The following is a 14,176-nucleotide window of genomic DNA, read 5'->3' on the forward strand; positions in this document are numbered from 1 at the left end:
CCTTCCCAGAACTCCCTCTTGGTGTTCTCATTGTGGCCTACTTGCGGGGCATATGCGCTGATAACATTGAGAACCAAGTCCTCAGCTACCAGCTTGACCAGGATAATCCGGTCCCCACGTCTCCTGATGTCTACCACTCCATACTTGAGGCTCTTGTTGATCAAGATGCCTACGCCATTTCTGTTTGCAGCCGTCCCCGTGTACCACAGCTTGAAGCCGGTATCCTCCACCTCTTTCGCCTTCTGTCCTCTCCATTTGGTTTCTTGGACGCAAAGGATATCAACACCTCTCCTCACTGCTGCATCAACTAGCTCCCGAAGCTTCCCTATCAGAGACCCTACGTTCCAGCTACCTAAGCGAATCCTCCTAGGCTCGGCTAGCTTCCTTACCCTTCGCACTCGTCGAGTCAAATGCGAAGACCCTTGCTCATTTTCCACTACATCCGGGCGCTGATGTAGCGCGCCACTAAGGATGCGACGACCCGATCCTCGCTCACTTGCCACCGTATCCGGATCAAGATACGGCGCACCACTTGGGGGGTGACGGCCCGGCCCTTACCCATTTTCCACCACACCCGGGTTCCGATGTGGCGCGTCGCTGAGAGGGTTACGCCCCAACGAAAATCTTTTGGGTTTCATCTCCATAAGAGTGGCTGAGTTTTTACGTTGGCTCGCCAAGCTTATCACAACCCTCCTCCTTTACCCGGGCTTGGGACCGGCTATGTTGAGACAACATAGGCGGAGTTTTATCTAGGTTGTAAATGTAGTGAATTATTGTGGGTCGAGTTGAATGAGGACAATTATTATCGTTCCAGTGCTGCACCTAAGTTAACCTGGCAGTTCCTGACTTTGTATTGCTTAATTGTATGTATGATGAATGAAACATGCCGGTATGCTCCCTCAGGAATAGTCAAATTTAAGAACATATAAATAAAATTCTGGTTTCTAAAAAAAAGACAAATAAATAAAATTCTGATTTATTTTCTTTGCAGCCAAAGATGTTAGGAGCGTTCAAAATTTCATGGAGACAAGTCCTCGGAGATGGTTGCAGACAAAAAGGAAAACACAATTGGCTCCACAAAAGGTTTTGGAAATAGACATTTTAGAGCATTGATTTTATTCTCTTTGTCCAGAGCATCACAAATGTCATTTCTGTCGGCGTTCTGTGAATGGGGATACCCAGACTTGCCTGCCTGTGGCTTGCAGCGTGGCTCAAGAAGTGGCCCAGTACGACCCATCTTCGTCAACACAAGCTCAAGACCCTCGCGAGGGGCCAAGCCTCGCGGGACGGATGACAGGAAGCTTCCTCAGGCGCAGCCTCGTCAGGCTGGCTCGCGAGGAGGCGGAAAGATCAAGGCGGGGTACCTCACGAGTTGCCCGTGACGCAAGCCATGACGACCGAAGCCAGGCGGGCGCCAGGCGGGCGCCGGCCTGGGCAGTGTCCTTGTTTCCCCTTCGGTGCAAAGGGGGCAAACACAGGCCAAAGCATCAGGCAAAGGTTACCGTTTCGGTGCAACAAGATCAAGACCAACAAAACGGCTGGATGGAGGTCATCGTGGAGCCCAGGAAGGCGTCATCGTTAGAGCCTTTGGCAGGCGAGGACCAACTTTGGTCAGGATAAGTGTACTAGATGTTCCCCTTCAAATTGGCCAATTGTTGGCGCCCTTCCCGCTCAATATTTGAGAAGAGGACCAGGGCCTTGCTCTATAAATAGGACTAGCCGCTCTCAAGGCAGGGAGAAGGGGGATCGACCAATCGAACCTTAGCCAGAACCACCGACTCAAGAACTCCTCCCCTCGCGAGGCAGTTCTTCCTTTGTATTGTTCATCATCAGCCCCTCAGGCAATCCACACACCACACATTGGAGTAGGGTATTACACCACAATGGTGGCCTGAACCAGTATAAATCTTGCGTCCCTTGTGTTGTTCTTCGTGTAGCCTAGATCCTTTGCGAGGCGACGAGACGTGAGCCGGTGGGGGGGGGGTGATCTCCGCGTGCACCCCAGAGTTCGAACCTCAAGGGTCTGCCGGAACCCGAAATCCGACATTTGGTGCGCCAGGTAGGGGTGCGCCGGAATCCTTCTCCCGCCGCCCCGCGTTCCGTCGCGTCGTCATCATCATGTCCGGTGACCCGACGGGCAACCTCGACCCCTGGGCGGCCTGGCCCGCCCGCACCGAGCCGCCCGCCCAGGGCGACCTCAACCTTGTGTCCCAGGCAGCCCGCGCTCCGCAGGGCACTGCGGGCCGCGGGCGACGCGGCTAGGCATCGCCTGCTCTCACGCCGCGGCAGGTGCGGTCAACAGCAAGGGCTTCAAGCCACGCCGCAGCCACAACACCGTACACTCGACGGGAACATGCGAATTTAAGGTCCGCGCTCACGGTGGCCCGAGAACTACTACGATGCAGGCTGCTGGAGGGCGGCCGCGACGTGCTACTGGAGCGGGTGGCAGAGCTCCTGGGCTCCGCCGCCTCGGGGGCTCATCCCTTCTGCGCCCAGCTGCCACCCCAGGTCCAGGGCGGACTGTACGGAGGCCCCGTACGCGCCCATGCAGCTCCGAGCGGGTTCCAAGGCCTCACTAGCGCTAACCTGGCCATCAGCGCTAGGCGACTAGCAGTGCCGGCTCCGCCTCCGACCGACGTAGAGGCATTCGCCGCGGCCCACGGCCCCGGCGGACCACCACGCTACCACCCCAAGACAACACTTCGAGCTGGACTGCGTGGCACGTGGGGCACTACAACGAGGCATTTGGGGTGGCGGCCCCGGAAGCTTATGTGCCCCACATGGTAGATCAAGGGCGCACACTGGAAGAAGACTGTCGGAACCGGCGGATCTCGGGTAGGGGGTCCCGAACTGTGCGTCTAGGCGGATGGTAACAGGAGACAAGGGGCACGATGTTTTTACCCAGGTTTGGGCCCTCTCGATGGAGGTAAAACCCTACTCCTGCTTGATTAATATTGATGATATGGGTAGTACAAGAGTTGATCTACCACGAGATCAGAGAGGCTAAACCCTAGAAGCTAGCCTATTGTATGATTGTTGTCCGTCCTACGGACTAAAACCCTCCGGTTTATATAGACACCGGAGAGGGCTAGGGTTACACAGAGTCGGTTACAATGTGAGGAGATCTTCATATCATATCGGCAAGCTTGCCTTCCACGCCAAGGAAAGTCCTATCCGGACACGGGACAAAGTCTTCAATCTTGTATCTTCATAGTCCGGGAGTCCGGCCAAAGGTCATAGTCCGGCCATCCAGACACCCCCTAATCCAGGACTCCCTCAGTAGCCCCTGAACCAGGCTTCAATGACGACGAGTCCGGCGCGCAAATTGTCTTCGGCATTGCAAGGCGGGTTCCTCCTCCGAACACTTCATAGAAGATGTTGAACACAAGGATAGTGTCCGGCTCTGCAAAATAAGTTCCACATACCACCGTAGAGAGAATAATATCTGTACCAATCTAATCTGCTGACGTATTCCGCAGCGTGACATCACGCCACAGCCAAGCCTTTATTCGAATCATTTTACTGTTCCACCTCAGCGCGTTTAGCGAGGCGGTTTCCTTGGCACGTCTTGTCAAAGCAGAGATCGTGTCCCCTTATTCCGGGATTCTCATCAATACGGGCGTGGGTAACCCAACCGCGCCATTAACCGCGACGCTTGGGAGATAAGCGAGTTTTATTAGGCTGGTGGGGGTTTGTAGCTTCGGCCGCCCATATAAGGGGATAAGGATCTACCCTTTCCATTTACGCCTTCTTCCTCCTTTGCTTATCCATCCCTGCGCACTCGAGCTCCAGCGCCCAAGTCCGCACTTCCTACCTCAACCTTCTCCAATCATGTCCGGAGCGGGAGGTAGATGGATGGCCTCCTCCGTCACGGAGGGACAAATCAAAAAGTTGAGGAAGGCCGGATACTTGTCTGATGACATCGCGCACCGGCTTCCAGATGAGGGGCAACTCATCCCCACCCCTAGGCCCCATGAGAGGGTTGTATTTCTCCCCCATTTCCTCCGCGGACTGGTCTTTCCTCTTCACCCGTTCGTTCGGGGGCTCATGTTCTATTACGGCCTGGACTTCCACGATCTAGCCCCAAACTTCATCCTCAACATCTCGGTGTTCATCATCGTGTGCGAGGCCTTCCTCCGCATCCAGCCTCACTTTGGCCTATGGCTAAAGATCTTCAGCGTCAAGCCGAAGGTCGTGGACGGCCGCCAAGCGGAGTGCGGAGGTGCCATGGTGGGAAAGATAGCCAACGTGACATGGCTCGAGGGCGCCTTCATAGAGACCATCAAAGGATGGCAATCGGGGTGGTTCTATATCACCGAGCCACGTGACCCTGAATGGGCAGCGGCCCCTGAATTCCGATCTGGCATCCCCACACGGCTCACATCTTGGAAAGAGACGGGCCTGTTATGGGGTAATTCGGTAGAAGTGACCGGACTTCAAACCTGCATCAAAGACCTGATCGGCAGGAAGGTTAAACTTGTCACTGTAGTCCAGGTCATGCTCTTCCGCAGGATTCTCCCGTGTCAACGACGGGCTTTCAACTTGTGGGAGTTCGATCCGGCCCAGCACCAGACTCTGTCCCGGCTCTTCGACACAAAGCACGAGGATGCCTAGAAGGTGCTATTCAAGAGCTCCGAGGTCTCCCCTCCCGCCACCGAGGATCGCGGATTCTACGCCAAGCGCCAAGCCAGCGCAGTGAGCTTAATTTTTCCATTACAGGGTATTTGTTTTCCATAGATTTGATTCTATGCGGGATCAAAAACCCCATCCCTTTAACAGGACTGGCAGAAGAAGGCTGGACAAATCAACTGTCCGGCTCCTTTGCCCGAAGACCCAGCGGACGCTCGCTTAACGAAGCTGCTGGTTCCGGCACCTCACGTGGTGCCGGAGAAGAAGGCCAAGAAGAAGGCCACGGGGACTCGAAAGAGTTCCCGACGCCTGGTGGTGTCGGATTCATCACCCGACGACCCCGAAGCACCCTCCGCCTCCGAAGACGAGGAGGAGGAAAAAGAAGAAGCCTCTCCCCCTCCAGCGGGGGGAGGAAAGAAAAGGAAGGCCGCCCCAACTGGGGAGGCCGGAGGGCCCAAGAAGGGGAGGACCCTTCTGCCGGACTACGCCTCCGATGCCGAAGACGACGGGGAGGAATGGCCATCCAGGGTCAAGCCCCTGACAAAATCTTAAGTATCCGGACACCCGAATAACTTATGGCACTCCTTTATTATACGGTACCTTCTGACGCCGAATTCAATTATGCAGTCCGCCCAGGGGCCAGCTCGATGATTCGTTGAGCGGTTCCCTGAATTCGTCGGACGTGAATAGCGCTTCACTTCCGATGGCCTCCTCCCCTATCCCTGCGGACGACGCCGAGGTAGAGTCCCAAAAGGGACTCAACCAGGAGGAGGTGGTCCTGGAGGCGCCGCAAGGCGACCTCCCGGACTCCAGGCCCAAAGGGGGTAAAGCCCCGGAGGGATCTAAGTCCGGCCCTAGGCCGGACACTGCTCCGGAACCGTCAACGGTTCCAGAGTCCGACAGGCGGCGGCTTCGTAAGAAGGGCAAGCCTAAGACGCCGGCGACCTCCGTCCACCCGGGGGCGCCAGACAATTTGCTGGAGGTGCTTAACGGCGCCTCCATCGACGAAGAACACCGCACTGTTATGAGTGCGATGCTTCAAAAGGTTCAGTCCGCCAAGAGCGGGCTGACAGAAGCCTGTACAAGTCTGTTAACAGGCTTTGAGGTATGTATTCGAAACATATAAAAATGTTACTGCATAGACAGTAGCCCCTGATGCTCAGTTTGGTGTTCGGAAAGAAAAGCCGAGCTGAGGATCTAAAAAGATATACGCAGGAGTCTAACATAAATATGTCAATATGGGAATGCAGGCTGCGCTACTGACCTCTGCCGCACTGACTGCGGAGGTCAATGCATTGAAAGAGAGCCTCGAGCGGCCCGAAAACGAGCTCGGCCGTGCCAAGAAGCAGCTCGAGAACAAGGAGGGTATGTAATACCGCATGTAAATGTATATAGATATACCTGGTTGCAAATAATGGCAGGACCAACATGAATGTTGCAGGGGCCACGACTGAGGTGGCGACCCTGAAGGAAGCGGTGTCCAAGGCCGAAAATAGTGCAGCCTTGGAGCGCACCGAGCGAGAGAAGCAGGAGGCGCGGGTGGTGGAGGTGCAGCAAGAGCTCCAGGCTCTCATGGAAAAACATGAGAGTTTGGAGCATGACTCGAAGACTCGAGAGTCCGAGCTCGCCTTGGCTCTTGAGAGTGCCAAAACCGCTAAGGCCGAAGCCCAAAAGGCCCTCCAGGAGATCGAGGCGATAAAGAAAATAGCGGCGGGTAAGGCATTCTTTATGCAAAGCAAGCATATAAAAGTGAATTATCTGTTACTTACCCGAATCCGGAGCTCTCCAGGAGTGTTCGCCGATCTGCCCCGTAGTGTGTCTGATGCTGCCGCGTTGTACCGAGCCGAGGAGGGGAGCTCGACGGAAAAGGTGTTCTGGTCTCAATATGCTGAGGCCGGACATCCGGTGCCCCTGAGCGACCAGCTGAAGCAGCTGGTCGAGCTCCACAAGGTTGCCGAACAGGCCATGAAGGCCCTCATAGTTCCGCTGTGGCCTAGAGAAGCCATGCCTGGGAGCTACTTCGGTTTGGTGCGGCGGATGGTGGACGCTTGTTCGTGGATTGAAGTCATCAAGCGCTCCGTCTGTATTGAAGGTGCCCATCGGGCCCTTGCCGTGCTAAAATGCACTGGGGCAAGCTGGACGCTGAGAAGCTTTTGACGGACGCGCCACCGCCGGGCAAGGAGTATCGCACGCCCGAGATGTATTATAAGGGCGTCCTGAAGGGTGCCCGCCTTATAGCGGGTGAATGCTCCAAAGATGTAATTTTTGAGTAGACTTGCATCTGTTATCCTGTACGCTGAAAACTTTGTTCATATGCATTAAGCAACGCTTGTTAATTTAAAATATTACCTTCTGTGCGGCCGTTTGTCAAATCTGAGAGATGCAAGTCGTCGGCTTCTACCCCCATGCCATGAGTGCTGGGGTGTTCGGGATAAACCTGAGCGCTCTTGTTCCCATTCTTGGGTCCATCTAGGGAGGCGCTCAGCACAACGAACCAGGTCATCGGACTTATAATCCTTTATCACTCTCACTTAGCCATAGAATTCTATAATTTTAAATTTTGGCGAAGCCCCTAGTATTCGGAAGACCGAGTTCGGGGCGCTATCCACGCCTAGGCCAGATAAGTTCGGCTCCTCGCTCTAAGCGGCATAAGTCTTTAAGGACTCGAAAAACCTCGCGAACAGCTACCGGTCTCTCGCACTATCATGACGGTCAGTTTTAGCTTTCTCTACTGAGGTGTTAACCCAGCTCAACTGGGGCACAATCGCAGTAGTTCTCCCAGCGCTACCTTAGCCAACATTGCGGAACGTAAGGTACCAAAACATGGGAGCCGGGCAAATGCAACTATTGACCCAAGACATGATTCAGAGCCGATGCATATAGTGCTATAAGTTCGGGGTGCCGCACTCATGAGAGTGTTCGGTCTTCTCACACCATGTTATGGGGTGCTTAAGCCCCTGGTGTATTGGCCGTACCAAAGTGTACGGTTGCATAATTTCATGACTGAACATATTTGTATAAAAATAGATGAATACAATAATAAATAAGAGCTATGTATTGTTTATTAAAAAAGGGCTGCTATGAAAGTAGAACGATACAAATAGTGCGATAAGCAATAGATGGGATTATTTGACATGTCCCCCTCCAGGGGCAAGCTGCGGGACTTTAAGTAAAACAGGTATTTAGCTCGTTATAGAGACCACCTGGACATTTGACGCGACTTGTTCTTTCCCTGACTGTTGCATCGTGTGTTCGGCGAGTGTATTGCCGGACAGGCCTTCCAAATAGTTGGGTCCTAAAAGTATATAAAAAAAGAAACGGCAGAATAGGGAGCCCCTAAGTGCGGTTGAGCCGCATTCTGGGCGTGCCGTGGTTGTGCCCCTCCCTTTATGCCCATGGTATTTCCAAAGCGTAATTATGTACGCGTGGTACCGATATCGCCATCTGGCGAGGGCTGGGGTTGGGGCCGCACTGCTATGCTTGCTCGGAACGTGCCAGCCGGTTTTGTTGTAGGTTACTTCAGGCGCGCTTGACGTTGTTCGGACGTTTAACACCCGGATTGGAGAATTGCCTTGAGAGGCTACTCTGTACTTCCGCCACTAGGGCCGCCGTGTGCTCCTCCGTTCGGAGAGAGCGTTCGGTGTTTCCATTTACTGTGATGACTCCGCGAGGGCCTGGCATCTTGAGCTTGAGATATGCGTAGTGCGACACCGGATTGAATTTTGCAAATGCGGTTCGTTCGAGCAGGGCGTGATAGCCACTGCGAAATGGGACTATGTCGAAGATTAACTCTTCGCTTCGAAAATTATCCGGGGATCCGAAGACCACTTCGAGTGTAACCGAGCTTGTACAGCTAGCTTCTACACCTGGTATGACGCCTTTAAAGGTTATCTTTGTGGGTTTAATCCTTGAGGGATCTATACCCATTTTTCGCACTATATCCTGATAAAGTAGGTTCAGGCTGCTGCCGCCGTCCATGAGGACTCTAGTGAGGTGAAATCCGTCGATGATTGGGTCTAGGACCAATGCGGCGAATCCACCGTGACGAATGCTAGTGGGGTGGTCCCTTCGATCAAAAGTGATCGGGCAGGAGGACCATGGGTTGAACTTTGGGGCGACTGGCTCCAACATATAGACGTCCTTTAGAGCACGCTTCCGCTCCCTTTTGGGGATATGGGTTGCATATATCATGTTCACCGTCCGCACTTGCGAGGGGAAGCCCTTCTGTCCTCTGTTGTTCGGCGGCCGGGGCTCCTCCTCGTCATCGCTATGCAGCCCCTTCTCTCTGGTTTCGGCACTTAACTTGCCTGCCTGCTTGAACACCCAACAATCCCTGTTGGTGTGGTTGGCTGGTTGTTCGGGGGTGCCGTGTATCTGACACGAGCGATCGAGTATCCGGTCTAAACTGGATGGGCCCGGAGGGTTTCTTTTGAATGGCTTCTTCCGCTGACCGGGTTTAGAGCCGCTGAATCTGGCATTGACTGCCGTATCCTTAGTATTGTCGCTGTTAATGCGGCGCTTGTGCTTGTTGCGATGTGACCTGCCATTGTTGTCCTTGGTATCCGAATTGCCAGGGCTCTTGGTTATGTTATTGCTACGAGCTAGCCAGCTGTCTTCTCCCACGCAAAAGCAGGTCATGAGTGTCGTGAGGGCTGCCATAGATTTCGGCTTTTCCTGTCCTAGGTGTCGGGCAAGCCATTCGTCTCGGATGTTGTGCCTGAAGGCTGCAAGGGCCTCGGCGTCCGGACAGTCGACTATTTGATTTTTCTTGGTTAGGAACCGTGTCCAGAATTGTCTGGCCGATTCCTCTGGCTGCTGGATTATGTGGCTTAGGTCATCGGCGTTTGGTGGTCGCACATAAGTGCCCTGGAAGTTGTCAAGGAATGCGGATTCCAGGTCCTCCCAGCAACTAATTGACTCTGCTGGCAGGCTGTGAAGCCAATGCCGAGCTGGTCCTTTAAGCTTGAGCGGGAGGTATTTGATGGCGTGTAGATCATCACCATGGGCCATGTGGATATGAAGGAGATAATCCTCGATCCATACCGCGGGATCAGTTGTGCCATCGTATGATTCGATGTTTACGGGTTTAAAACCCTCAGGGATTTGATGATCCATTACTTCGTCTGTGAAGCATAGTTGGTGTGCGGCGCCCCTGTACTGGGCTTTATCGCGACGTAGCTCGGATGAGCTTTGTCTGTTGTATTCGGCCTGGCCGTATTTATCATATCCGGCGTGACGGTTATCGTCACGTGATGTGGGGCGCCCATGCGATCCGTAGATCGATCTTGTTTGCCTTGCCTTATCCTCCAATATGTCTCGCAGGTCTGTTGCGTTTCCCTGTGCTCTGGTATTCTTAGAGCGGCGCCGGGGTGCGGCTTGGATTGAGGGCCGAAGGGCCTCTCTGTCGCGGCCATGGGGTTGCCGATCGGGCGCATCGTACGCTGGTGATGTAGGTTTAGTTGCTTCCTCCTCTAGTTGGGGTAGCAACCTGCGCTTTGGATAACTCTTGGAGGGGCATTCGAGTTTATATTCTTCTGCCGCCAGGACTTCAGTCCATCTGTCGGCTAGCAAGTCTTGGTCAGCTCTAAGCTGCTGCTGTTTTTTCTTGAGGCTGCTCGCCATGGCCATAAGCCTGCGTTTGAAACACTCTTGTTCGACGGGATCCTCTGGCACGACGAATTCGTCGTCGTCGAGGCTTGCCTCGTCTTCGGAGGGAGGCATATAATTGTCGCCCTCAACCTCTCTATCTGCCGCTCTCTCATGAGGGCTGGCTCCTTCGTCCTCCTGCGCTGAATCCTGCTGGAGGGGGTTGTCTTCGGCACTGTCCGGGGTGTTGATGTCTCCGGTGCCGGATTCGCCGTTCTTGCTTTGGCGGGATTTAGAACGGCGCCGCTGACGTCGGTGCTTGGGTTGCTTCTTGGTTTCATCACCATCCCCTGCTTTGGGGGTGTCCACCATGTATATGTCATATGACGAGGTGGCCTTCCAGTGCCCTATAGGTGCCGGTTCTTGGTCGTCTCCTTCATCGGCGTCCATACCATGATGTCTTCGGAGTCGAAGTCGAGCATGTCGGTCAGATCGTCGACAGTGGCTACAAAGTGGGTGGTGGGTGGGTTTCGAATTTCTTCATCGTCTGCATCCCAACCATGCTGACCATAGTTCGGCCAGGGCTCTCCTGACAAAGAGAGAGACTTTAGTGAATTCAGGATATCGCCAAAGGGCGAGTGCTGAAAGACGTCCGTGACGATGAACTCCATGATCGGAGCCCAATCAGGTTCGATCGGAAGGGGTGCGGAAGATTCAGAGTCCGGAACGGAGCCCGACACCTTGGAGTCACGGGCCTTGCAAAGGACTAAGCTGGTATTCGGCTCTATCGCCGTTGAGATTGCGGCTCCCGGGGCGGCGTCCAACCGACCGTCCCCGACTGTCGCAGTCGGCTCCGAGCTAATGGTCGGAGCGGACACCTAAGCGGCGCTCGGGGCACTGTCCGGCGGCAGAGCTGGATCATGCCCATCGTGACAGTGTGGCGCGCTCGGCTGTGGCTCGAATCTGTCGAAGATCAAGTCCCCGCGGATGTCGGTCGTGTAGTTTAGGCTTCCAAATCTGACCTGATGGCCAGGGGCGTAGCTTTCGATCTGCTCCAGATGGCCAAGCGAATTGGCCCGCAGTGCGTAGCCGCCGAATACGAAGATCTGTCCAGGGAGAAAAGTCTCACCCTGGACCGTGTCGTGGTTGACGATCGAAGAAGCCATCGGGCCTAAGGGTGACAACACAGAGGAACTCTCAATGAAAGCACCAATGTCGGTGTCAAAACCGGCGGATCTCGGGTAGGGGGTCACGAACTGTGCGTCTAGGCGGATGGTAACAGGAGACAAGGGACACGATGTTTTTACCCAGGTTCGGGGCCTCTCGATGGAGGTAAAACCCTACTCCTGCTTGATTAATATTGACGATATGGGTAGTACAAGAGTTGATCTACCACGAGATCGAAGAGGCTAAACCCTAGAAGCTAGCCTATGGTATGATTGTTGTCCGTCCTACGGACTAAAACCCTTCGGTTTATATAGACACCGGAGAGGGCTAGGGTTACACAGAGTCGGTTACAATGGGAGGAGATCTTCATATCATATCGGCAAGCTTGCCTTCCACGCCAAGGAAAGTCCTATCCGGACACGGGACGAAGTCTTCAATCTTGTATCTTCATAGTCCGGGAGTCTGGCCAAAGGTCATAGTCCGGCCATCTGGACACCCCCTAATCCAGGACTCCCTCAAAGACCATGGCTCGTTCCTTGGCCCAGGCTGGGGGGAAGAGACGCCGGAAGCTGAGCTCTTTCGGGAACCCCAGGAGAGCCTCGACGACCGCGCTAGTGGCAGCAACTATCAGGTACCGCTAATTCCTGAGGAGCAAGCTTACGCTAACCATGGGTCACATGAGGTACAGGTCGCCGCGGCAGATGGCTGCCCCAATACAGCAGCTTCCTACCCCTCAGGAGGAGGGCACGGGGGCTGCCGGAGAGGGGCCGAGATCCGGCCTCACCCCCACAGCGCTCTGAGCAAGGCGTCCTCAGGAGGTAGGCCCTCTGCCGGGGAGGTGCCCCAGGGCCTGCCCCCGGCAGAGGACCCGTGATCGTCGGGGGAACCGCTGGCGACCGCTCTATCCCATCGGCGGCATCCTCGGTCTCTGGCCGTCGTCGGTGGCAATAGAGTGTGGCGCAAGGCGGGGCCCTCGTCTGGTGATATGAAGCAAGGCCGGTACCTGTGAAGAAGGCCTAGTGCCTGTGAAGCTCGCCGCCCCGTGACACTCTCACGTAATAACGAGTGGGGCTGTACACGCCCTGGTGTCTCCGAAGAGCCGCCCTCGGGCCTTGGGGGCTCCCGCCCACGCCCAGTGGCAGCACTTAGCTCCGCGCTGGTGAGAAGACGTTGAAGACTAGACTAGGCGCCGGACGCGGCTTTTTTGCTTTTTTTGCCTCTCTCTTGATTGTCGAGTTTCCTTGGTTTGAATTTAAGTTGGATTTGAGCTTGAGGCTTGCGTGTGTTCGGGGAAGGGGTGTTTAGTCTCGTTTGAGCAATCTCTCGCGTTCTGGTTGCCGCTTTGCGTCAGTTAAACATCAGCTGCCTCCCCTCGCGAGCCCCTCGCGAGTCGGGCCAGGCCAGGCACGTATGCAGCCCGGACTGCTGTCGTTGCGCCCTCTCAGGAGGTTCTCATCACAGGATCAGTGGGTCCACTCAGGAGACACTCGGGGCACTACGACCCCCGCAGGATCGCTCGGGACCCGTCCGGGCCAAAGGTAAAACAATTCAACTATCCCATCGTAGGGTCAATGGCTCAGCATAAGCGTGCATGCGACGTTATGTCTACAGTGACGCCAACCGCAAACCTTTACACGAGGGGCTCCCCCTCCCAAAATGCTCTTACAATCTTCAGGGCCAAGCCCGACTGTTCTCGCGCAGAGTAAATAGCGGAGGAAACACGCGATCAATCAGATAAATGTCCCAATGCATCTTCAGGGGCACCACTGGAGTCATCGCTGGCGTTGCTGGCTTCATCATCACCCACGCCTTCGCCGTCATCAGCATCCAGACCGTTCACCACGCCGCCTTCATTGGCAGCCACGACCACGCCGTCGTCATCAGTGGTAAAGGCCCTAACCAGGGCATCCATATTGTCTTCCACCCACTGCGCCAGATCGCCCCGGATGGCCACGGGCACCGGTGCGATGGCGGCGGCGAAATCAAAGTGGGGGTCCCTGTCCTGAAGATAACTGAAGACACGAGAGAAAGCACGTCCAAGCAGGGCACGACTCCTCTCCTCAACAAGCCTGTCGGCCCTACCCGACTGAGTCTCCAGCTGCGTCACCACATCTGTGAAGAACCGAAGGTTGCCGGCATAGTTAATCACACGGGGATCCTCAATGGCCGCCTCACAGATGTTGCCCAAGGCCGCGTTAGCCCTTTCCCGGAGCGCGCGGAGCATGGGGCCATGCACGTGCTCCAAAGTCTGCCGCTGGCGTATCTCGTCCTCGTTCCGCCCCGCAACGGCCTCAGCCTCGTCAACCCTCTGATGAAGAAGGAGCACCTCGGCGCGGGAAGAAGCCAACTCCGTCTGCACTGCGCCAAGGGAAGCCCCGGAGGCGTCCGCACGCCGCGTCACTTCATCCAGCTTGGCCTTAAGGGCGGCAGTCCTGCCCTCCGCTTCGACCCCGATCAGCTCCAGCTTTCCTCCGTACTCGCGTTCAAGATTCGAGCGAGCCTCCGCCACGCGACGGTCAACCTCCTCTTGGACTCGGGCTTCCCGCGCGGCGACATCATCCTCCGCCTGAGTCACCAGGCGCTCCCTCGTCTCCAACCGCTCGAGGTCAAGGGTGCGCTCAGCGGCCTCCAGCGCCAGCGCCTCCTCACGCCTCTGGAGCTCCGCCTGGTCGACGTAAGCCCCCTTCAGCGACAGAAGGGCCGCCTGACGCAGCTCCACTTGCTGTTCTAGGGAGTTGCTCTAGGCCTGGAGCTCCCACGCGCGCTCCTCGCAGCCTTGCGCCGTCGGTCTGCC

The sequence above is a fragment of the Triticum aestivum genome, chromosome 1B (assembly GCF_018294505.1).
Source record: "Triticum aestivum cultivar Chinese Spring chromosome 1B, IWGSC CS RefSeq v2.1, whole genome shotgun sequence".
Lineage (NCBI taxonomy): Eukaryota > Viridiplantae > Streptophyta > Magnoliopsida > Poales > Poaceae > Triticum > Triticum aestivum.